Here is a 27,669-nt window from a genome sequence, read left to right as displayed (position 1 = left end):
CATAAAAACCACAAGTCTAACATCAAATGCGTACATATAATAATGCATCTCTATCAATACAAACATAATCATCATTAAAGACATCACATTAACATTGTTATGAAAGAAACCACATTTACTAACTAGGAATCATCAAAACATCATTAACAACACGTGAAATGAAATCAAATAAGCAATTATAACCAATATATTTGTAATTCAAGTCATGAAATAATATCATAATATTGCAAATCCAGTATCTCTAAAACTAATCAATGCATAAAATCAGCCTAAAAGAATTTGACAATAAGAACATAAAAGCAAACTACGAGTGGGCATTATAGGTATGCCATATTGCACTTAGCATATATATGTTTCCCTTTCTCCATACTCTACCTTAATACCTTAATGCATATATTTAATGTTTCTATATCATTTCTTATATTTGTACAAATAATATTAAGAAGTTTACCATCATGCTTAGTTTGTGCTTGAATTGTAGCAACATTGGTAAGAGTTGTAGACTTATTATCATAGGTTTTGCACACAATTGCTACTCTCTGTTGAATGTCTAAAGATGTATCAATAGAACTTACTATCTTCTCCAATCTGTCCAAAACTAAAGTTAAAGTCTTCTCAATTGAATTAACTAATTTCTTCTTTTCAAAGAATTTACTTAAAGAAGATATAAGATTTTGTGCTTCATCTTCATCATCTGACTATACTACTAAGGTGACCACTGTTGCTTGTCTACGTCATGTAGAGGGTCTCACTGTAGCTTTTGCTAAAGGTGCACTTATAGTAGCTACCTTAGTGCTAGTTGACATAGTTTCAAATTTCTTTTCAGAAAATACATCTTCCTTCTTTCGGTCCTGCTCTTCTTCTTCATTAAAAGAGCTACTATAGTCAACAATATTGCCAACAATGATAGAGTCAAAATCTTTGAATTGATCTTTAGTTCTATCTACTGTTACATTTGTGTTATCTACTTGCATGGATTCACTATCAATGGTAATGTGTGGTGAATCACTCGGAATTGAAGTTTCAACTGGTTGCTTAGAACTGTGAGGTGGACTGACTACTACCATAGTAGGGCTTGTCTTCTTTGACTGCACACTCTCCTTAGAGTCCTTAGGTATTGTAGACATGTATGTGACTATTTCCTTTTGAGTTTCCAGATTCACCTCTTCATAATTTCCTCCCATAAGAAGAATATATCTCTTCTTATTTCTCATCAAGGGTGTTATTCCTTTCAAAATTTCCTTTAACTCTTCCTCATTATTTACTATACATATCTTATTCACCATATTTATCTTTATTTGCTTATCTTCCTCAATTACTCTACTCTTTCTATTTCTCAGTCTATTAGACAAATCTTTAGGGCTTTGACCTTTTATGCTATCAAAGCTTTTATCTTTCAGAATCATGTTTCTAACTATAGTATTCTCTACCTATCTTCTATCCATATTATTATACAAGTCATAATACTTATTCAATTGCAAAAAAATATTTTTGTTAATAATTTGCATATTAATATTTTCTACCTTAGGCTTCCATGCTTTCCTTCATGCTGAAGTCTTTACTTCTTGATCTATAGGTTGTACTGGTCTATCACCAATTACTTCTTTAGATTTTGAGGAACTGATCTACAAGGTTTTCCTTCTCTTACTTTGTCCAATTTTTTTTTTCTTAACTCTCTTCTTCGGAGGGGGGATTTGCATAGGCTTTGTTTTCTCAAACCTTGTAGATTTTCTTGGCATTGATGCTTCCTCTATTTTATTTTGATTCCTTAGGGGTTGCTACCATGCAACTATTGCATATGGCACTGTAGATGCTTACACACTTGTCTATGCAACTGTGACCTCTATAGTAGGTCCAACCATTGCAATAGGTGTAGGGGTTAATAGTTCAATTTGACCACTAGCCTTCATTTCTAAGGCTCTCCCTTTCATCTTTTCAAATTCCTTTCTAGACATCCCTGATTCTTTTAAGACAGAATCAATTACTTTGTCTACTTTCTTCTTGATATCCTTGTCCATTAAATTTGTTTTGACTTCTTTCATCTTTTCAGCATATGCACCCCATCTAGGGCATCCAAAATCAACTTTAGAGTGTAGAATTATCTGTGTATAGCCTTTAATTAGTTCAACACTCATTTCATAACCCATAGGTTCAATGAACTTCACTTGGGGAACTATTGCCTTCATGCATGTGAAATCTATTTCTACCATGAAACACAGTTCATCCTTATATTTTTCTATCAGTGTAGGAGGTATCCTATACCTTTACTTCATTTTAGCTTGGAATGATTTCATCATTCTATCAATATCATTATCCCTGACTATTTTTTATTTAGATCTGTAAGCATAAGTGATAGTGTGTATTGCGCACTCGCTTCCATCTTTAATTGTAATAATAGGAAACTTCTTTGCTGCATAGAAGAATATATGAGTTAGTAGGGATTCAAACCTAAAGACTACACTCCTAGACTTCTTGATTTTTGATATGTTATCCAACAACTAAGTTTGGATAATATCACATAGATTAACTTTTTCACCCTTTACTACCATCACATAAGCCACATGAAGAAATCTAGCAAGGACTAAATCTATCCTAGATCCATGGTTGAATTTATAACCCAAAATTTTTCTTAGAAGTCTTACTCCATCATCTAGAATGGTGTTAGTCTTCATGTCTCTATCATCAAAACTTGTGTTGAGATTTGTTTCAACTAATCTACACACATTCTTTATGTTCACAAGATTGCATCCTTAATTTCTCAAACCTATGACCTTGTGAATCAGGTCATTATCGATGCATATAATTGAATCTCCCAACCATAGAAGATCATTATGAATTCTTCTCAAAATGATTCTAGTCCATTAATGGTTATCAAAGTTTGTATAGAACATATGCTTAACTAGGTTAAGTTGTTCTAGGCATGCATGTTTTGGTTTCAATGATAAATCCTTGTTGCACATTTTCTCCAACTCTTTATGGATATCAGTATCTCCTATGCTTTCTATCTTACAGTGAATGTAACTTCTTATGTCCTCGACATGAAGAACATTTTCCAGTACTTGCAAAAATGCTCCAATGGGGTCATTAAATAGAGAGATAAATGGGTGTTTCTTGAAGTTATATCTAGGTTTGTTACTGATATCAAACACTCCTTATGTTTCCATTACTGAAAATATGCTAAAAAAATTCAAAAAATACCTCAATTTCACATTTTAGGGTTTTCAAAAATCATGCGTATCTACAAACTTCTTCAGTACTTCAATTCTCTCTTCAATCTTGCACTTAAGATTTCACACAAGAAAATGATGTTCCTAAATCATTTTGTGTCCTTTAAATCTTTTGCAATTTGTACTTTACATTAACTGTGTATCTGCCATAGATTAAAATACTATCTTTATGTAATAGAGAGATCATTTTCTGTATATCCTCATAATAATCATGTCAAGAAATGTACACTTCACTATAGACTTTTCTCAATGTCTAGTGTATTCTGCTAACTATTCAACTTGTGGTATTATCTCTAACATCAATTTGAATTAACTAGCGCACTATTTTATTGAGAATGCTTAATGTAGGTAGGATGGATCATAGACAATAAGTGACTTTATTGTCTCATCAAGTACATTAGGATGTGCTTCTTCCTGAACTGTATGAAAACTTCCAGTTTCTTTTGCCTTTACAAATGTTTCCTTAAATTCTTTCATTAGCTCCTTCATTTCTTCCTTCAGATTATCATCATTTCTTCTATTATTCCTTCTATAATTTTGATTCCTGTTATGGTTTCTTCTATCCATTTTGCAGAACTTTTCTGTGTTTCCAAAGTTATTACACAATTGACATATAGGTACATTCATTCTTTGTTCATTATTCTGGCTATCAGGTGCTTTACAATTCCTTATGATGTGTCCAAGATTGTTGCATATGTAACAAACAATTTGTCTTCTTTTTCGACTTTTATTTTTGTGAGATCTTCTTTTCTTGCCTACATGGTTAGTGTTCCTAAACATTTTACTATTTTCATTATCATTATCAAATTTATGTTTCTTACAATCTACTACATGATGTCCATATCCATGAAAATTATGACAATAAAAATTCAAAATAGGTTTAAAAGACTTACCTTTGCAATCATCTCCAGTATGTTTAGGTTCGTTACACCTAGCATGAGATTCCTTTCTTCTATTATCCTCATCTTGATTAGATTCTTTATCTTTCTCAGAGTTAGTAACATTCTCTTTGTCTTTAGATGTATCATTTGTTTTGCTTATATTTAGATCCCTTTTGACTTCAGGAGTATCAGGTTCTTTTCTCTCAATAGATTTCTTGGTGGATTTTCCAAGGAAGAATCCAAGTCTAGTCTTATCATAACTAGGTCTTTTTATAGATATGTGTTCTTCAATCTTTCCACTATTGGTATATAATTTCTCAAGTTGCTATTTGGTTTGCACCAATTCACCTTTCACAATAGTGTTGTATTTCTCTAATTTTGCATGCTTCAACTTGATAGATTCTAATTCAAATGTTACTTTTCTTAACTAGGATCTTAGATCTACAACATTTTCAGCTTTTATATTAGAGTCATTCTTTCCTCCATTTTTCTTAAGACTTAGCTTGAGTTCAACTATTTTTAACTCATGTTTTAAGATCTCATTTTCTTTCTTTAGATCTTCAATATCATCATCATTGGTTTGCTCACTAGGTCCTTTATTCTTTAGGTCATCTATCTTGTCCTTTAGTTCACCAATATAAGCTTTTGCATCTTTATATCTATATTTTTGGCCATCTCTTTCATTAGTAAGGAGATCAATTTGTTCAAGAGCTTTTTCAAGATTCTTCTTCAACTGTTCCATATCCATAGGTATCTTATTCAAGTTGTTAAGCCTCTTTTGAATAACTATGCTCCAATACGAATTGTTAGAAATAGATAATACTAAGGGGAGGGTGAATTAGTATTTTCAATCTTTTTACCCACAGTTGGATATTATTAATTACTTTGATACATGCATAAGGAAGTAAATCAATAATGTTGAATAGTATAAACAACCATACATAAAGAGAGCTCATAACACCATATTTTGTTAACTAGGGAAACCTTGGCCAAGCAAAATCCCCAATGGGGATGAAACCCACAAGATGATTCACTATATAAAGAATCTAGTTAAGGATATTGACCCTGTTAAGGGTCTATGAAGAATGTATAGTGTCTTGAGTCCCTGTTAGGAAACTAGGCCTTGTTAGAAGCCTCAACCCCATTAGGATTTGATAGATCATATACAAATGTGTGCAAGAAGAGCCCACTGCCCTAACATGAAACTATACAATTGAGCTCTTCAAGGGAATAGATATACATACAAAACTGGATCACTTGCTATACTTTACAATTCTTCTAGTTGTTAGGTCTTCATACAAGCCTTTGGTAGACTATAGACAATCTTCATCATATTTACTCAATGTCATAAGCAAGGAGTTACTATGCATACATCAATTCGCATCATATCACTCACATTTGTATTCGTATACATATTCCTCACATCTAACCTCACTAATGATGTCCTTTACTTATATCAATCATATTAATAAATCCTTCCTTATTTGGCTCCCATATTATCCTTAGAGTCAGCTCATCAAGATTTAGTAATCAAAATAATTCTATAAGTCATACGACTCAATTTACTGACATACTCTATTCTACACAGTGAAGTATCTACAATAATATTTCCTCCATAACTTGAACTCAATTGATTGTACTAACATGTGCACTTGACTACATCATTAGGATGATTTCATGCATCTATAGTTAACTGCACAAGAGGATATTCCAAAGGAATATTTCATTATTAGTAAATCTCATTGTGCTACTGTAACATTGTCCAATACTTAGACAATTTTCCATCACAATCAATCATAGCTATACTGTAAAATATAAGTTGCCATAAATGACAATCACATATCTCATCTTATTTGACTGATCGACCATATTGCCAAGAATCATTCTCTCATTTTTTTCCTTTTGAATACTGAGATTATTTTGTAGTGTTTCATTCTTTTTCCTTAGATTAATAAGCTCTTTATTTGCATCATTGAGTTGATCAATAAAGTTGTCTTGCTGATGGGATAGTTTTTGAATTTCATTGTCCTTTTCTTCTATCTCTTCTCTGGCTTTGGCTTTTTCTTCCATGAATTCACATATTTTGACTAATTGTATTTCTTTCTCTCTTTTCAAATTTATGACTTCTTATTAAAGACTAGAATTATTCTCAAGTAGGTCTTTATTTGTTGCATCAACTTCATCTGAATTTCTTTTTGCACATAGGTCTTCAATTCTTTCTTAAATGTAGAGACTATCATCCATTTGTGTTGAGAGATCTTTCCTTCTTTGTAATGATTTAGAGAGTTTCTCCTTTGTTGTCTTAAGTTGTCCAATACCTAATTCAAGATCCATCTTTTCATTCTTAATAGCCTTATCTATCCTGTATATCTCCATTGACTCGGATATTTTCTCAAGCTGTTAAACTTCTAATGTGAGAACCAATAGCTTTGATACCAATTTTCTGAAATATAAGGTAGGAAAGGTTACTAAGAGGGGAGGGGTGAATTATGAACCAATAAAAGTTTAACGCACTTCACCAATTAATCCTTCATATATTATTCTAATCTAATTGTATGCATGAAAGAATGAAAGCAATAAAATACTCATAACACTTTGACACAAGATATGGTGACCCAAAAACCCTCCAATTAGAAAGTAAAATTGGGGACGGGATTATACCCACAAGGTTTAGTATTGTAGTATAAATTTGGCCTGTTAAGGCTTAAAATTGACCACTTTTGGTGATTTTCCCTATTAGGAGCAATCAAGACTGTTAGGTCCACCTTGTTAAAGGATTTACAAATATACATTGAATTATACATTCTATTAGGAGATTTTGCAAAAGACTATTAAGTCCACCCAGTTAAAGAATTTGACTAATGCACATGTTAGAATAAATCAATGGCTAATCTCTAATCTATAACTATGATTTGTTGAATGAGATTCCTTGATTGTAATGATCAGTTGACTGTGATAGATAAGTCTCTGTTGTACCACATAGTGCTTGTAGCCTTCAATTCACAATCTTCTACTTATACTACTTTGTATATTCAATGAATTACTTCTTTGGATATGATATAATATCTTACATATATATCGATCCAATTAACTACATACTAGAGTCGACTAAAATACTAAATTCATCATAATTCACAAAGTCAACCCATTACTGAAACTCAGGTTCAGAAGACAAAGTTAGTGATGTTTTGACACTCAGAAAGCAATGTCAATGCTCGACATTCTCTTGCACTTGATTGAAGTTGAAGCTTGATCCATACTGATCACTTTGAGTAGCACGAATTCGGTCAGCTCTATATGACTCATTGAACAATAAGAAACTCGGAAGATGTTGAATCACTCAGTTGACAATGTATGACTTGGTCGACACTAGATTCCTTGTGTTGAAACCATGAGCTCAGTAGACATTATATAACTTTTTTAACACTATAGATCTCAACTAACACTAAGATCTTCATCACTTTTACTAGATAGCTCAATAGACAATACTATGCTTGGGCTATACTATAAATTGTCTCAAATGCTTGATAGACACTGTGAAGCTTGATATGAGCTACATTCTATCCACTTAGCTTAGTAGCAAATAAAACACTTGGTTAACACTACTGGATGAAGGATAAGCTTGGTAGAAACTTGTAGAGCTTGGTAGTAATGCAACTAATTGAATAAGTGTTAAGTCACTAATAGACAACTTGACCTTAATGTCAACAACTTCATCATCATTACTTTTAGATTCATTATCAATCTCTTCTTCAAAAATATTACAAGATTTCTTACCATTGTCATCCTCATGTTTCCTGTAGTCTTTATTATCTCTTCTTCCTTTATACTTGATTTCCTTCCTTTCATCCATATCATCCTTGTTAGGACATTTGGCAGTAATATGACCAAATTTGTTTCATGAAAAAGAGATGATAGGAATTTACCTTTATATTTACCTCTTCCTCTTCCAAATATTTTTATAGTGACGGATTCAAGTTCATCAATTTCATCATCATAACTATCACATACACTCTTCATATATTTTCCTTTCTTCTTTCCAAGAACAAGTTGTAACTTGAAAGAAGATTTGGTTGTAGCAGTTGTGTAGTTATCAAAGCTAGACATCTCAAAAGTAGCAAGTCTACCAATTACACCTTCTAAGGTCAAGTTGTTACCTATTGTGCTTCTTAGTTCTTGGACTATAGAAACTCTAATGGCATAGTTAGGGAGTAGAGTCCTCAATACCTTACTTATCACTATTTCATCTTTGAGTTCTCCATTTGCACCTCAAATAGAATTAACAACCTCTTTAACTCTTGTGTAGTATTGTACTATGTTCTCACCTTCCATCATTCTCATGCCATCAAATTTACCTCTCAGGCTTTCTAATTTAGCTCTTAGAACATTGTCATCACCTCTATATATGATCTTCAATTTGTCCCACATCTTCTTTTTAGTATTGCAATCTTTTAGGTTATCAAACTCAACATTGCTTAGGGCTAGAGAAATATCCAACATTGCTTGATTATTTTCTAGCGTCTATTTCAATTATTCAATAGTTAGAGGAGAAGTTGTTACCTCTACATATTCATTGTCCATAAATTTGAAAACAACATCACTAGTACTAGATATGTGTAGCTTCATCAAGGATTGCCATGCAACAATGTTCTCATTATTCATCTTGGGTACATCTCTCTTATTCATCATGATCTTTAGCTTTAACTACCTTCAAAATTTTCTTTATAAGCACAAAGCTCTGATACTTATTGTTATAAATGTTTAGAATAACTATGGGGGAGTGAATTAGTTACTCAAGGTCAATATGTGCCACTTGAACAATTGAACAAAAAACACTTCACTATTTTTCTTATCCTTCTATTGCTCGATCTATACTATAAAACTATCATAAACATAACTTTCATTGAACAATGAAAATATTATCAAATGTAAACATACATAAAGAGTTCATCATAGTTTTGAAACTAGAATTTTTATGTGGAAACCCAATTTGGGAAAAGCCACCAAAAATATGTCACTCTTTTTCACTCTTTCAAAGTGAGCTCTGTCAGGAGCCAATCCTATTAAATACAAAATACACTGTTAAATGTTACCTAGTTAGAGGATTCAATCACTTTGTTAGGAGTGGCCTTGTAAGAGGACTTTGATTATCCCATTTAGAATATCACCTAAAAAGGATTTACATGGATTGTTAAGTCTTCAAATGGCTATTAGGTCAACCTCTATTAAAAGGATTTCAATACAAACTATTTATAATGACAAGAAGAAAAATAATAGGTTTTGATCTATGTGATTACAGCTCACTTTTGCTAGTTTAGATCTCTGTTCAGTCCTTATGCTAGTTCATTGATAAGCCTTCCATTGACATCTCTGATCTTGATCTTCTTAGACACCCTTCAACCAATTAGTCTACTCTTCCCATTCAACACTTAAGCCTTCTTCTTTAATTCACTTATCAATAACAACATCATCTCTACAAGCTTTCTCCTTCAACTTCACATTCACTCACTTGTGTGTTTTTGATCAACCTTGCTCTTTATGTCTCTCTTCAAATACAAGCTTCACACATTCACTCACACACAACACTCAATCGTTCAACTCTATATCTCTTTATATAAGCATTTTCTAGTTTACCATTTTCTACATCCACTGTATATCTTAGGGCTTATGATCAAGTTAAAATTGACTCATTATATCTGTCCATCTTCTTGAGCTTCTTCTGAAAACTTCTTTAGAATTCATTTGTTAGGTCTTTACCTAATGCTTGCTTTAAATATAATGAACCAACTCATCAATCTTATCTTTAACACAATTTACATCTTCAAGGAAATCAACTGAGTCAACTTGATCTCACAATTTCCTTGAATTTATTATGATACTATCACTTAGAAATCTCTAAATTCTTTCTCTTGGTCATCACTGAAATACTTGGTCTCTATAAAAATTTCTGGCTTGACATCGACTGTCTTGCTTGATTGATGATAATGCTTGATCAACACTAGATTTTCTCGGTACTAACTATAGCTCAATTGACACCAGCATTACTTGACACTAACTATATTTAGTACTTATGCTCAGCTTGACTTAGCTTTCTTGACATAAAAAATCACTTTTCTTTATCAATGTCTATCTAATCAAATGTCACTTGTAACTTTCTTTTCATAACTCAACCTTTCCTCTAGGTCCTATTGTTATACAAAATTTTTTAAATCCTCTTCATTAGTGAAATAGATATGACATTTAGATTAGGTAGAAACATATCTTATCAATAGATTTGACATCAATGAAAAAATAAAAATTGTTTCATTAGCAAGTTTCCAACATTATATTCTTTGAGTTCTATGTCATTCTCTGCAATCTTTGTTTCCTACAATTTTTATCCAATGATGTATGCTATTTTTGTTCATGCAATTTTTGGTGATGACATGACATGTTGTGCATTTAGGAGATAACTCCCAACCATTTTGTGGGTCTATCCTTAAGTGTGCATGATCTTATGTTGTCCTTCTCTTAGGTTTTGGTTTAATCTTCTAATACTAGACGTATAATGTAATTAAATGTTTGACTAGTCGAATTGTGGCTTAGTTGACTATATAAGAAGCTTCATTAGATGTAGGAAATAAGATAATAAGTAGATAGTAGACTTAGAGCATGATCAATAGGAATATAAGGTATATGATGTGAGCTTGGACTCTTCATTTTAATTCTTATCCTATGTATGGTTGAAACCCAAAACGCCTCATAGTTGGGCATGTTGCTTATTTTATATGAAATGTTAAATAATTACACCTATTGAATTGTTACATGTGACCTCTTGTTCCATGTTGTGTATTTGACTAAAGTTATGTGTATTACTCTTACAAAGGGTAGCTTTGGGTTTCTCCTAGAGGTAACATCAGCCTTGCATCAAGTACGATACTATGTGTAAATAAGTATTTACTATTTACACTTTACTTAAGTTTACTTAGGTTAATGCATTATTTTATTATATTGTAGATGAGACACTTAGGAGTTTTTGTACTCTCATGAGTTGTCATGTTGACAACACAGAAGTATGCAACTCTAGTTCAACACATGGTGTCCACAATGCTAGAGTTTGCATCATTCACTGAGTTGTCATGTAGACAACACAATTATTTGCACTCCCATTTTAGCACATGTTGTCTACAACATAAATATGTCTACTACACCTTTGTAGGCTTATCCTCTCATCATCGCACTTACTCATGTGCTTCATGGAGGATAACTCATATCTAGTGGACATGTGCCTGATTATGACTTATCATGTTGCCGACTTCTATGCATTCTAGAAGCTCTCCAAAGGCCTTTATACATAGGCACTCCTAGTGTACTTTCATATGGAATATTAAATGAATATATCGTAATTTTGATCATACTCTCTCTTCGGTCTATAGTTGTGCTTGTGTTTGAGTTCCTTGGTTTTAGGTGAATTCTTCCCTAAGGAAAATTCTTACATGGTATCAAAGCTTGAGGAAATTCTCTACACATAGCCATTTGAGATAGTTACATGCTTCAACATCTCAACTCGAATATGGAGAATTTGCAAAGGAGCATCTTGAGCCAAATTGGACCTCACCATTGCATCCAAAATGTCAATTTGGTAAAGATTGACTATAAATTTTCCTATGCTAGGCTAAAGTCAATCATGAGGTAATTTTTTTTTGCAAACTAACACTTGAAGGCACTGATTTGCAAACTAGGTGTGGTCATTTTCAGATCTATTTAATTATTTTTTGGATTTGATAATTTTCTGCTTTTTCAAATTCCTATTTTTAAAATTTTTTTTGCCTGGTTAGGGGCATAGAGTTTTTTTGTAGAATCGGGCAGTCACACCCTAGCCTTGCAGAGAATATTCCATCAGAATATTCTTAATCTAATTGGCAGATTTAATTGGCAGTTGGCATTATAATTTGGTAGGCTATTTAGCAGATTTTGATGGCATAATATTCACTAGACCTACAAAACCCCCAACCAGCATATATTCCAGTAACATTCCCACACCAACTCACTTTGTTGTTTGTATTGCCAGTGGGTTTCATTTTAAATACTTAGTGTAGAGTTCATCCCACAAATTTGGGATTAAACCCTTCTCTTCGACAATGGGTTTCTACTAATTCGGCAGCCACAAAAATAATTTTCGATGACGGCAATCAGTTTCTTCGGCCATAGAACTTTGAAATTCTTTGGTGATGTGATTTATAGTCTGACAACCCCCAACTCAACATTGCACTACCATGTGGAAATTCATATACTATCCACATGTTTAGACCCATCTGTACCAATCTACACCACTCGCACAAACCCCATAGACATGTGGATAGTCCACATATAGGAATCCACCTTAGTGCCTAGTATAGTCAGTGTCCACCTCACACAGACATGTCAGCCTCTAAGTTGCCCAACCATACCCAACCATGGTATTTTTTTTGTACAAGTACATATGATTTCGTATGATGATGACATCATGTTGACATCATCCAAGGGTGGAGTTTTTGCTAACATCATCAATTCTATGAGCCTAAATTTGATAGTCATCTGACCATCATTCATTGGAAAATTTGAACTACTATGATAGTTATATGATTGTCTAATTTAACCCTATCCTTTGCTGATGTAACCCTCTCTAAATTGATTTTTAATTTTGTAGTTTGACTTTGGGAGGCCATATCTCAGTCATCTAGACTGCAAATTAGGTTTTTTTATTTTAAAATGGGTAGAATTTCCTAAAATTCTCAATGGTGTAGCTCTTTTCTAGTTTTGGTGCATGGATTTGTCAAAAATTGTCTTTTGGTGACTGCACTTGTCTAATTCTATATTTTGCAACTTCAAATGCTCCATACGGGTTCATCTAGATATGAAAATAGGTTCCATTTTTTTTTAAAGTTTATTTCTCATCTACTATCTAGATCTACAATTAGATTATAGGGTTGTGTAGACAAAAGTGTCACTTTTAGAATTAGGTCCTTTTCTGCATTGTAATACTTTGATATATCTTTGGAATTGTTGTATTTCTGAGATACATTGTAATGTTCCAATTTTGAACTCCATAAGGAGGTTGTAAAAAGAGAAATTAAAAGTCCACTAAGGCCAAAATTGGCAAATGGCTATTGTAATCGTACTACATATAAAGTGCCCAAAGCATCTTTTTTGCGGGGGTTTCTTGATTTAGTGAAAAGGAGTTGTGTTCTTGGTGTTGCATTCCTCTTTTCCTACAATTTTCTTTCATTTCTTGAATCATCGGACATTTTAGTTTTCCAAAATTAACTCCACATAACTATGCTACATGGTCCATTAAAATATGGTCTCATTTAATGCATAAAGGAGTTTCTCAATATATAGATGGTACCCTTCCTAAACCAATAGATGATCAAGTATCTTACAATGAAATCACTAATTGGCAAACAATGGATAGGAAAGCCCTATGTGATATTTGTTTGGGGGTTGATGACAAGATCATGGATCATATTTAGAAGTCTCGTACATCCAAGGAAGCTTGGAATACCCTCCAAAACCTATATGGGAAAGTGTCTAAAGAGGATGTTTTCAAAATTGAAGATGAGCTTGTCTCCTTAGATCCTAAGTCATTCGATTCTATACAAGATTTCATCATTAAGGTGAATGAACTGAGGAAAAAGCTTACTGATTGTGGGAATCCTATTAAAGATGATAAATTGATCTATCTCATCCATAAAAAGTTGCCATCTAAGTACTCCACATTTGTTTCTACTTATGACACCTCAAAGATTACATTAGGGTCTTCCTATCAGAAAGTCTCTTTTGATGATTATGTTGATCTGTTGGATAAAGAAGAAAAGAAGTTGAAATCAATGGGGAATTTCAATTCACCAAAGCCTAAGGCATTGGTGGCCAATAATGAGGGTTCTCAACATTTAGCTGTTCAATCTTCAAATAAAGGTAAGGGAACAAATAAGAAATGAAAGAATAAATTAGAGTATGTAGAAAAGGAAACACCACAATCAAATCAACAAGGAAAGTCTTCGAATTCAAACAAGAAGGGATACAATAATAAGGACAAGAAAAAGTGTGCTTATTGCAAGAAATTGGGTCATGATGAACATGAGTGTTATCATAAAAAGATCGATGAGTTGACCTCTATCATGAAGAAACATAATGTTCCACTATCTAATACTTACAAGGAGAAAGGATCTTCTTCAGATTCAAAGGGCAAAGGGCAAGCACTCATGTCAAATTCAAATTCTTCAAAGAAATGGATTCTTGACTCAGGTGCCTCATTTCATATGGGATCTTCAAAGGAGGATTTTTCTTCAATGAAGAAATCAAAGGTACCACACATATTTCTGGGAGATGATACAAAAATGAAAGTTGAAGGGAAAGGAAACATAGAAATGGAAAATGGAGAGTTCAAATTTGTTCTCTATGTTCCACACCTAAGTTCTAATCTCCTCTCAATTTACCAAATCACTCACCTTGGAGATGGTCATAAAGTTGAGTTCCTTCCTGACTTAGTAAAGGTACACAATCTAAAAGATGATTCATTGGTTGTAGTGGGGAAAGTTAATCATGACAAAAGGTTGTATTCTTTCTCCCACTTTATACCCAAGTCTCCTTCACAAGCCTTATTGACTCAATCAAATTCTCAAATCCAATTATGGCATGAGTGGTTTGGTCATCTTGCCTTTTGTTATCTTTAGAAACTTTTCTCAAACAAAATGGTCAAAGGTCTACCTACTGTGTGCTAAAATGTTGTCACACTTCTATGAATCATTACATGTAAGAAAACTCAAGAATGAGCCCTCACAAATCGATCCATAGCTCTCTACTCATAGAGTTCAAGGGTTTGCAATGGAGGCCCTCAGTTTGACCTATTTTTGTGCCCATGCAAGTACACCATGAGATGAGAGATTCAAAGAGGAAAAGCAAGAATGCTAGTCTCCATGATCTTCAAATATGCATGAAAATAAGATCTAATCTATGAAAGCAAAATCTAATCTATAAATGCAAGATTTAAGCTAAAAGCCCATGATGGGTGCAAGAGAGAAAAAGACAAGAAAATAGAAGTTCTCCACAAAAAGCTTTTGTATTCAAACTCCTTCAAAAATTGGTCTTCAAACCTGCAGCATAATGATAGCATAATCATGGGTGTCTTCAAACCTGCAGCATAACGATAGCATAATCATGGGTGTCTAACATGAGGAGAGGGCTCTCCCTTATAAAGGAAATTATGGAGGTGAGAGGCTTCTCACAACCAATATGGGATAATAGAGCTTGATCCATGTGAGACAAAATTCCACCAATGAGAAAAGAGGAGTGGTTGAGAAGAAAGTGGTGATCCATGTGAGACAAGATTCCACCAATTAGAAAAGAGGAGTGGTTGAGGACAAAGTGGAAAGATAAATCCCACTTAGATCACATTTTTAAGTGTAGAGAAATTAAATAAAAAGAATTTATTTTATTTCCTTTTTTCATCAAAAGAGATATTTAAGTGGGATTTTTATTTAATTAAAAGGGAGCAAGTTCTTTTTAATTAAATAGAAGATATTTAATTAAATTAAAAGAGAGGTTTTTCTCTTAATTAATTAAATAAGGATGAACTGTTTAATTAAAAGAGAGGTTTTCTTTTAATTAAATGGGGATTTTATTTTATTTAATTAAAAGAGAAGATTTTCTTTTAATTAAATAAGACTTGGAATAAAATGATCAATCTTAGAAATGAAATAAATCAAATTTGATCAAGGAAATTGATTTGAATATATTACAAACCATTGATTCAGAAAATTTGATAAATTGATAAATTGAATAATGAGGGCCCATAGTCTAGGTGACCATTTTTGGGTGCATACACCTACAATCAACTTTTCCACAGGTGAATGTTCAATAGGTTCAGTGGATATGCATCTAGAGGAGAAGTTACACAAAGGGAAGTCTTCAAGAGCACTAGTTGTTCTTCATTTTGTTCACATGTACTAGGAGGTCCTTTTGTAGTGACATCAGTCAGCCAGGGTCGCTACATACTTACTTTCATTGATGAATTTTCACAGTATAGTTGGGTCTACTTTCTTCATCACAAGAATGAAGTGTTGGACAAGTTTCTAGCCTTCAAAACTCATGTTCAATAGAAATCAAGGAAAGCCATCAAAGTTCTTAGAATGGATAATGAAAGCAGATATGTGACCAAAAGCCTTAAAAAAATTTGCAAACTTGAGGGAACTAATCTTCAAAATCCATCAGCTATGAGGATTAGAACTCTTAAGTGTTGGTCTCAGATTGGTTTTGATAATTGAGTGTCAACACACTTTACCAATTTCTAAGTTGATGGCGAGTATGATATAGATACTGAGCTACAGTATGTACCGAGCTAGAAATTCAACAGGTGTCGAGTGAACTTTAGGTGCTAAACAAGTATCAAGCATCGAGTGATAAGTGATACTGAGTCACTATAGGTGCTGAGAAAAGTATAAATGCTAAGTGAGATAGAGTCACTATAGGAGCCAAGCAAGACAAAATTCCCATTATGTTTTAAGCATTAGCAATCAGTAAGTGTCGAGTAACACAAAATCAACATATGAGTTTGTGCCTTCACAAACTTAGAAGTAAACCATTTTTGAGCCGACTCAAGATGGATCTTGAAGGATCTAAAAGATAAGATCAAATCTTTTACATTCCCTATGTAATCAACATGCAACCAAAAAGAAAAATGGAGAAAGCATGCAACCAATAAGAAAAGTGCAAAGATTTGAGTGGAAAAAGAAACATGAATATTGATTGTAGATTCATACCTAACCCTAAGTCTTTGAAGCTTTTAAAAGGAGTTCAATACCCCATAATTCAGTATATGAGTGAGAGTTATATGGGAAAATGCTAGCAAAGTTCAGAGGGGTGTAAAGACTTAGTGAAGGAAGAGAAACATTGCAAAATTTAGTTGGTTAGAACAGAGCATCAACACTTCAAGCAGAGACATATTAGATCAGGTAGGATCAGATTAGACTGAGTAGAACAAAGATCTAGAATCAACAATTAAAGATTCTAAGTCATGAAGTCAACACATTCTAATACTTTCTAGCCATTGTATTAGGAATGAAAATCCTATGATGATAGGTTGGTTTAACAGCCATGTTGTAATCTTTTCAACAAGGTGCTAAATCATTTAATAGGGTAACATTCCATGTGAGTGTTTGTAAACCCTTTAGATAGGTCACTTTTAATAGAGTGTAAAGCCTTTAACAAGGCAGGCCTTTCATAGGGCAGACCATTGGAAGTGGTCAAACTTTGTAACCTTAATCAATTACATATTGTTGCCATGATAATTTATGGGTGTCATACCCACCCTAGTTTTACCTTCTCACTTTGGAAGGTTTCTGGGTGACCAAATCTTGTGTTATCTATTTTCATGCATGTCTTTACTTTTATGTTAATTTGATATGGTAGATGCATGTGATTGATCTTAGTTAAAAAGTTTTAAAGGTTAAAATTTGTTACTTTTGATTCACCCCCCCTCTTAGAAGTAAATCTTCCCACTTGTAAATTCCAACAATTGGTATTAGAGCTAACTTCTCATAAGCAGAAGCCTTATAGCTTGGAGAAAAGATCTAGAAATGGAAGTCTACAAACTAGGGAAGATCATAGAAAATTAGGTGATTGATATACAACTCATTCTACACAACTTGGAAGAAGCCAGAGAAGAACTAAGAAAATCCTTAAAGAGAAGAAGAGAGATTGCCATAGCTAAGAATGATACACAATATAAGGAGATTGACACCTCAAAAATGTTTGCAAATGAAGATTCCAAAGAGTTTGATGCACCAATAGAAAATTTGATGGAGAAGAATAGACCTCAAACAAAAGAGATCAGAACTCTCAAGCTTGAACAAGAATCACAACCCATGATGCTTTGTGAAGTAACTAAATAGTAGAAAAGAACCATTGAAGATAAGGCTATGCTAGAAGAAGACAAGAGAAACCTTACCAAGAGATTGGAAGAAAAGTCAATTGAGCTTGCAAGAATTTCCAACATGTAGCTAGACACCCTAAGTCAGATGATGAATGCACATCATGATATAAATATCAAGGACATTGAGATCTCCACACTGAAGATGCAAAATGAACAACTACAAAATGACCTAAAAAGAGAGAAGGAGATTGCAGAGAGCTTCAACAAATCCAATCAAGCCATCAAATACTTTGAAAAATTACTAAAATCACCAAGAGCTAGTAATGATACTTTAGGACTAGGATACACTGGCACTAAAAAAGGAGAATCATCCAAGACTACAGAAGACAGAAGTGACAAAGGTAAGTGCACTAAACCCACTTGTCATTTTTGTGGTAAAAAAGGACATACCTCTAACGTGTGCAAGCGTAAGAATTATGATCAGTGTGACAAACCTAAAAATATGGGTCACTGTCACAAGTACAACAAACAAGGACATCATGCACATGACTGCAGGACTAGAACTATTAGAACACCAAGATTTGAAGGTCACTGCTACAATTGCAAGAAGTATGGACATAGAGCATTTGAGTGTAGATCAAAGCCTATGTGGACACCTAATCAACCACCAAGATCAAATAATCATGGACATCACTACAATTGGGACTACAACACCAGGCATAACTGTCACTACTGTTAGGAATATAGACACATCCCTGAAAATTGCATAAGAATACATTTTAGTGGAAACTACAGTAGATGGTTGAGCTAAACCACATGCTTCATTTGTTTGAAGACTAGACACATTAGTAGGAACTACCCAACAAGGTCAAAGGCACCCAACTCAGAGTTCAAAAAAGGAAAAGGAAAGGTAGATGTTGAACACATCAAAGCAGAGATGAATAAGACATGGAAGAAGAAATATGGAAGTAGCACATCCAATGGAGGGATCACTTCACCCAAAAGGTCAAGTGGTCACACTTCATCCAACCAAGCAAAAGAACGTGTGTGGGATTGATATACAAAGCTTTATCCTACATTAGTTCCAAGACAAGTAAGTACTAAAAAGGAGAGATCAGCATGACTAGAGATGCAAAGTTAAAACTTCAAGATTTCACAAGTGTTGCTGAGTTGCCTTAAGATGTCGAGTAAAATCCCAGTACATGCCAAGTTATCTACCAAAGTCAGTAGAAGTCGAGTGGTTAGTTGCAGCTAAGTTGGTAGTGGAAGTTGAGCAAAGGGGAATTTCAGTGGAAGCTGAGTAAGGGAAACTCCAGTGTATGCCAAGTGTTTGGAAAGACAATGGAAACCAAGTAATGCAAAAAATGCTTAAGAAGCTGAATGGACAGCTATAAATGCACTAAGCATTAAATGCTATGAAATAAGGGTATATGATTGCATTTTGAATCATTTTATCTCTTTACAAACAAAGAGCAAAGATGAAGAAGAGTGTAGAATGATTTCCAAGTAGAGAATCCAGTATTTGAGTAGATTTCAACAAAGGTTCAGCTTAGTTCCATCAATTTCAAGGTATTTATGCTAGTGTCGAGCTACACAGTTTCAAATTTCTTTGTGTTTAAACCCTATATAGAAAAAATGGCCTCTAATTCTAGGAAACCTCAGGAGAAAGAGCCATTTGAAGTTCAATTAGTGTCAAATGAAGTTAAGCAACCAAATTTTTGGCATATCCTTGAAATTGCATATAAAAATGACCCAGCCAAAGCCCTATCTATAATTCCTCCTAAGGTAGTAATGGTCTGAGATGTTAGGAGATGTTATAACTATAAGATTGGTGCCATTGGAGACATGGAGATGAGGGAAGCATATGATAGATTGTTTGATAATAGAGTCTTGAAGGAAGAATTTCAAATTGTTGAGAAGAAGGATTTAACTTGTCCTCTAGAGTTCCCCACTATTTTTAAAACCAAATGGATCAGAATTATAGAGTAGGATTCATGATGGAAGTTTATGGTTAGAAGATGGACCAATTAAAATATTAAAGATGATTGTTCATAGATTAACAAGGTATCCAACCCTAGATCAGACTAAGACCCTAAGGAGTGACTCCAAACAAGCCATTGAGAAGAATACATAAGCCAAATGGAATAAGAGAGGCATGACCATAGATACCATTTAGAATCCTCTTGTTGATTTTGTTGTTAGAGTCATTTCCCACAAGTTTTATCAATCTAGTAGACTCAACAGTGTTCCATGCATTCTAGTAGATGTTGGCTACAAACTTGTTAAAAAGGATCATACTTATGACCTAGCAGAATTGCATTTACAAAAAATTAATGAAATTCTTAGAGCTATAAGGAGAACTAAGGGAGCTCAATGTAAATTTGGTGCAATTTTTATTTGTATATTATTTTATGTACAAAATGAATTTCCATCTTTTGGAAAAGTTAGGTGTAAAACAAATAGGACCATTACAGCCTAGGTGAATGAATATATTGAACAAATGGGGGAAAATTTTGAGACATTAATGACTAGTTATTTTGAATATTTTAAGAAATCCATGAAATAGAGAGTGAGGATACCTTTTTCATTAGTTGAACAACATGTAAATGATGTTTTTTTTCTTGTTGATATTGATTACACTTACATTCAATCAGCCATACCAAGGGTTAGATGGCTAAGACCTCTTGGTTATGAAATAAACATTGATGAGGCATCTACAACCATAACAACATTATTAGTAGAAGAAGTAGATAAGAGTCCACCAAATTTTGGCACATATGATGTGGTGAGATCAAAGGTAGATATGGAGTTAAAGACAACTTCTACACTTAAGAAAAAGGATAAGTTGATAAAGGAGCTCAAAGCTAAATTTGGATAAGGGGTAGCTGAGGCAGAGGAAGAAGAAGATGAAGAGGAAAATGATGATGAAGATGAAAAGGGAAAGATCCATTAGCATTAACCCAAGGAATGGGTGAGGATGTTGAGGAAAAATAAGTTGTCGAGTAGGAAGCACCTAAGGCAAAACCCAAGAAGAGGAAAGAACAGAAATAACCTGCTACATAGCCAAAAGGCAAAAAGAAAACAACCAAGCCAAGCCTAGAAGAGCCTACCACAAGGGAAGATACACGGGCTAGAAAAAAGGTAGACAAGGAACATGAGAAGTAGAAAGCAACACAACAAGGAGGGCCAATAGGGAAGAAACAAAGAAGAAAATATGTGGCACCCCTAGAGTCAGATGAGGAGAGGACTGAATCTGATAATGAACAATTCAGAGTGGTAAGTCACACCACTAAATTTGACCTTGAAAATATTTGTGACAATATTAGGGATAATGCATATCTGACTAGATTGAAGACCATTGATTTCAATAAGTTGACAAGAGAGGAGCAGAACATAGTGGAAGAGTCAATCTACACTATGATGGCCAAGTTCAAGACTACTCTACTTGAACTTGATAATTCTATGCCCAAGGAGCTATACTCCATTGTTGAAAATAAATGGCATTATTGCCTAAATATGGAGAAAGAAATAAGAGAGTCAACTTTGGCTCATGTGATGCTTAACCTCACTAAAGGTCAAATAAGCAAGGCTAGCAAGAAGCATGGGAGAAAATTTGCACCCAAAACAAAGCCTTCAGCATACTACAAAATAAAATAAAGGATGTTGTGAAGAATTCCACACAAATTTGGAAATTGATTTATGGGCTAACTATAATTAAGGAAGGTCAAGAAGATCCATTTGAGGGAAGAGATGATGAAGAGGAAGAGGAAAATGAAAAGGAGGAAGAAGGAGAGAAATAAAAGGAAGAGGTAATAATGGAGAAAGAAACACATAAATGGGATGAGGCAACAATAGGAACAGACTGTCCAAGAAACACAATTGCCACCACCTAGTCCTCTATATGTTACACCTACATCTACAAAAATAGTAATTGTGAAAGATGTTCTTGATACTTCAAGTCAGTATATTAATCCATTGATTGCAAAGGATCTTAGAAAGATACTTCACCAAACAACTTTGCAATCATAGTTGTGTACAAATCTAGTTTTGGTGAGTGTAGAGGAACTTCAAAAGGTAGTAGCTAAGATTACCAAGGAGAAGGCAAATACACAAGAACCACCTTCACAACCTCCTACAACCACAAGTGGAAAACCACAAGATGCATGTACTAACGTTGATTCCACAATTACAAAAACTTCAACTACCAATGAGAAAGAAAAGGAGAAAATAGGACAAAGGGATACCTCTACTCCTATAGCACAAAGCCAAGGTGCACCTCCTCTAATCACTATAATTGATCAAGGAAGAACTAAAGAAGACAAGAAAGAGGAGAAGACCCCTAAGGAGAGAGAATAAGAGGCAATACAAACATTGATATTTTTCCTACTACAGGGACTCCTACTAAGAAGCCAAAAAATTGATGCAACACCACTACAAATATCAATTCCAGGCTCAAGTTATACAAAGATAGCAAGGGTACTTCAATATAGAGACCCTGCACTTGATGAGGAGATAGTCATACCAAGCTATGACTACAAAAAAAATAAACATAGCATGGATCAATGAAGTGAAAGAGGCACTGGAGAAGAAGAAGAAGCAAGAAGTACTTAGGAATGAGTATAAATGCATTCAGCTTACCAGTACCTAATGAGACAAAGCCCATCATGGAGCAACTCTCCAACATAGTGGACCAGGTACAAAATGAAGACATAGATACTAATGTTAAATTACTTGAATGGTTAGAGAGGAAATTTAAAATGAAAGTAAATGAGAAAATATCTGGTGAAATAACACTATCACAAGTAGAACTAGCTAAGAAGGTATAAAAGGTGAAATTAGTACTTGAGAATATATTCTCATTGTACTATAAATTATGTGATTCCTCATACTTCACACAAGAAACAAGTCAAATGATATTGAACTTGGAAATGAACCTCAAGGTATCAAGCACATAGCTACCAAAGGATCCAGCTCAAAGTGAGAAGCATCTTGCAACAATGTTTCACACCCAAAAGGAATTAATTGTACCCACAGTAGATGAGGCTAACATCAAGGCCAAATTGATATAGATACAGTCTACCATAACCCCTCATATGGAAGTTTTACATAAAGAGATGGCCTATGTAGAGAATTTTTTGAAGAAAGATCCAAATCTTTCTACATTAGAAGGTCTAGTGCACCTTGCAACAGAGATATCCATCTAGCTAAAAGCACTATAAATTACATTGGACAATTGGGATGCTTCTCTAAAAATCATTATGGAGGTAAATAATTTTTTTTTGGCTAAATATTCAATTCATTCATAGGACCCTCTGACATAAGTGTCAAAAAGGGGGAGATATAATAAAGATATAGGATAATAAGATATGGGGAAGATATAATAAATTGGTGAGATAAATGAAACCCAAAGGAGGAGATATAGCCAAAAGGATATAAACACTACAAGGAAGATGTGTGAAAGGGGGAGCAAAAACATAGCAGACAGAAATGGAAGCAAAGGAATGATAACACAGAAAATGGAAATAGCATGAGACAAATCTAGCTTAAGGAATTTTGGATACAGAAATGGCACATCAGCTCATGGGGAGTTAAATTTTTTTGAGGTATATAGTCTTCTACAAAATTTTGAATAGTTTTTGAAGTTCTGTACCTATGTCGAATAAGATGTATGTTATACTCATTAGAGATAAGATTCATAATGGTTAGTCAAGTATTTTCAACACTCATGTCAAAGGGGGAGATTTTTGGTCTTAGATTGATTTTGATAATTGATTGTCAACACACTTAACTAGTTTCTAAGTTGATGCCAAGTATGATACAAATGCCAGGCTACAGTGTGTGTTGAGCTATAAATTCAACAAGTGCCGAGTGAACTTCAAGTGCTAAACAAGTATGAAGTGCCAAGTGGTAAGTGATGTCAAGTCACTATAGGTGCTAAGAAAATTATAGATGTTGAGCTAGATAGAGTCACTATAGGAGCCGAGCAAGATAAAATTCCTATATGTGTTGAGCATCAACAATCATTAAGTGCCAAGTAACACATAATCAACATATGAGTTTGTCCCTTCACAAACTTAGAACTAAACCATTTTTGAGTTGACTTAAGATGAATCACAAAGGATCTAAAAGATAAGATTAGATCTTTTACATTCCCTATGTAATCATCATGCAACCAATAAGAAAAATGGAGAAAGAATACAACCAATAAGAAAAGTGCAAAGATTTGAGTGGGAAAAGAAGGATGAATACTAATCGTAGATTCATACCTAACCCTAAGTCTTCAAAGCCTTTAAAAAGAGGTCGATACAACATAATTTAGTAGATGAGTGAGAGTTATATGATAAAATGATAACAAAGTTTAGAGGGGTGTAAACGCTTAGTGAAGGAAGAGAAACATTGCAAAATTTAGTTAGTTAGAACAAAGCATTAGCACTTCGAGTAGAGACATATCAGATTAGGAAGGATCATATCAGACTGAGAAAAACAAGGATATGGAATCAATAATTAAAGATTGTAAGTCATCAGGTCAACACATTCTAATAATCTCTAGCCATTGTATTAGGAATGAAAATCCTATGATGATAGGTTGGTTTAACAGCCATGTTGTAAGCCTTTCAAAAAGGTGCTAAATCCTTTAACAGGGTAACATTCCAAGTGAGTGTTTGTAAATCCTTTAAACATGTCAATTTTAATAGAGTGTAAAGCCTTTAATAGGGTAGGCCTTTCATAGGGTAGACCATTGGAAGTGGTCAAACCTTGTAACCTTAATCAGTTACATATTTCTGCAGTGATGATTTGTGGGTGTCATCTCCACCCCAGTTTTCCTTAATACTTTGGAGGGTTTCTAGGTGACCAAATCTTGTGTTATCTATTTTCATGCATGTATTTACTTTTATGTTAATTTGATATGGTAGATGCATGTGATTGATCTTAGTTAAAAGGTCTTAAAGGTTAAAATTTGTTACTTTTGATTCACACCCCCTCCCCCCTTCAGAAGTAAATCTTCCCACTTGTAAATTCCAACATTAAGTCAATGGAAAGTTGCATGATACAAGCCAAGTCTCTTGATCCATCACTTGAAGTCGAAGAAATCAATAGTGCCAATAACATACTTAATAGGTCTCCTCATCCTACCTTAAATAGAAAGACTCCTTTTGAGGTATGGTGTGGCAAAAAAATAGTTGTGATAAACTTTAGAGTCTTCGATTGGCTAGCATGGGAAAACATATCTTTCAGGGGATGCAAGGCCCCATCACCTAGGCCTTGCATTTTCATCGGATATGAAGATGGTGTGAAGGCATACATACTTATGGATCCTGAGACACATCAAATTTTTGTGTAGAAGGATGTAAACTTTGAGGAAAGTTCACCCAACTTATCCTGTAATTCCCTTCACACATCATACATTGTGGAAACTAATAGTGACACTAGCGATAGAGCTTCAAAAAATTTAGATACGTGGGGTTCTATCAACAGTTGTAGTGAGAGGTCACAACATCAGCATACTTCACATGCATATATTGCCACAATGATAGGTCTAGCACAACAATATGCTATTGATGATTTGCCTCTTTTTTTTTATGAAGTAGGTACTTCTTCAATTGTTACAAGGGCACCATCTTATCCTCCTATTCATTCTCTACATGATCAATCGTCACAGGTTGAAGTGATTATGGATACTTATGAACAATAGTTGTAGAGGGTTTCTTCATCAGTTGTAGAGATAGATGGTTCTTTGAGATAGGTTCTTCATCCATCCTTCATAGGGGCTATTGAGTAGGTTTTAGAGACTACATGTATCTATGGGATTCTTTCCCCACACAGTGGAAGCGTCTCACTCGTACCTATGCCTTTATTTCTTGCAAAGGAGAGGAATAATATTCAACACTCTTGAATCAGCTTCTACATCAGAGCAGTCACTCGTCGACATTCTTCTTTGGGGGGGGAGCCTATCCTGTCTCTCTTCCTCTTCTCATTATTCTCTATTATATATACTCAATGTATGTCATAATGGGGGGGTCTTGATCACTCCATCCATGCATGCATCTAGTTTTTTCATCTCTCTTTTTGGAGGAGGGTTTTTCCCATGAGGTTTTCCCTCTTTCTCCTCTTTATGAGAGATTTCATTTCATTATGTACATGGGTACCTAACATGGCTAGTAGTCAAGACCCATTATGAATTTCATCCTAGTGTTCATAAGATTAAGGGCATTCCCCTAAGTTGCACTTAAGGGGGGCTATTGGTGTAAATAAGTATTTACTATTTACACTTTACTTAAGTTTACTTAGGTTAATGCATTATTTTATTATTTATTTAGGTGAGACACTTAGGAGTTTTTATACTCTCATGAGTTGTCATTTTGACAACACAAAAGTATGCAACTCTAATTCAGCACCTGGTGTCTACAATACTGTAGTTTGCATCATTCACTAAGTTTTCATGTAGACAACATAGTTATTCACACTCCCATTTTAACACATGTTGCCGATAAAATAAATTTGTGTACTACACCTTTGTAGGATTATCCTCTCATCATCGCACTTATTTCTATTCTCAATGGAGGATAACCCATATCTGGTGGACATGTGCCTAGTTGTATGACTTATCATGTTGCTAACTTCTATGCATTCTAGAAGCTCCCCAAAGGCTTTTATATATAGTCACTCCTAGTGTACTCTCATATGGAATATTGAATGAATATATGATCATTTTGATCATACTCTCTCTTTGGTCTACAATTGTGTTTGTTTTTGAGTTCCTTGGTTTTGGGTGAATTCTGCCCTAAGGAAAATTCTTACAAATACTTTGTGGACTTCCACTTCTTTAAAGGAAGTTTTAGTTGTGGTACTGAGTAGTTATATCTTGGTTGTAGATGTGTGTGAGGAGGTTCACACACATACAATGAGTGATTTTGTGGTGAGTACCTCTAATTCAATTTTATATCGCAATGCAATTGGTGATACAGAGTGCTTTCCTAGGAGTCAAAAGTTATAGAAGCATCATGCGGCTAGTCAATTGAAGGTGAGTAATGGTGATATCACTTTATATTTTAAGTATTATGATGTGATTCATCAGATGTTGGTCTCTTGTGATTAGGGGTCTCCTATGTCAAATGAGTATAGTGATAGTAGTCTTTCCCTACAACATTTTCATGTGCTTTGAGAGGCTATCAAGATCTTGAACAATAATTATTCATAGTTACTTGTTGATAGGGGTACCTTTTGGAGTCAGGTAGCACATGTTATGAGACATTTTTAGGGAAAGAGGAGGAGGTGGTTGAGCTCACCCATGAGCTTGAGGTGACTATGGATGCACTATATAGTACCTTCTTGGATTTGTAGAAATCATAATCATGGTTGGATGATGTGACCATGGAGTTGGGGCATGTTTGGTCCACACTAGCCATAAATCTAGTTCAACTTTAGATAGTGGTGGTTGGTGGTGAGTTTTCTTCCATAGTTGGGAATGAGGAATGTGGTGATGTGGAGGTCACATATGTCTAGGATATGGGTGCACTAGGTATAGAAGAGTTGAGAGAATTAGTCAAGATGAGCTCTCATGGTGATTTTATTGCTTTTGTTAAAAGTGAATCTATTTCTTCACCTTATACAACTAATAGCATTGAATAGTTTTCTTTTCCATGATTTCAAAGGGACCAGTTGTGGTTCA

Source organism: Cupressus sempervirens, chromosome 3 (assembly GCF_028749045.1).
Source record: "Cupressus sempervirens isolate cs-2001-9-10 chromosome 3, ASM2874904v1, whole genome shotgun sequence".
Taxonomy (NCBI): domain Eukaryota; kingdom Viridiplantae; phylum Streptophyta; class Pinopsida; order Cupressales; family Cupressaceae; genus Cupressus; species Cupressus sempervirens.
Note: the sequence above shows the minus strand (reverse complement) of the source record.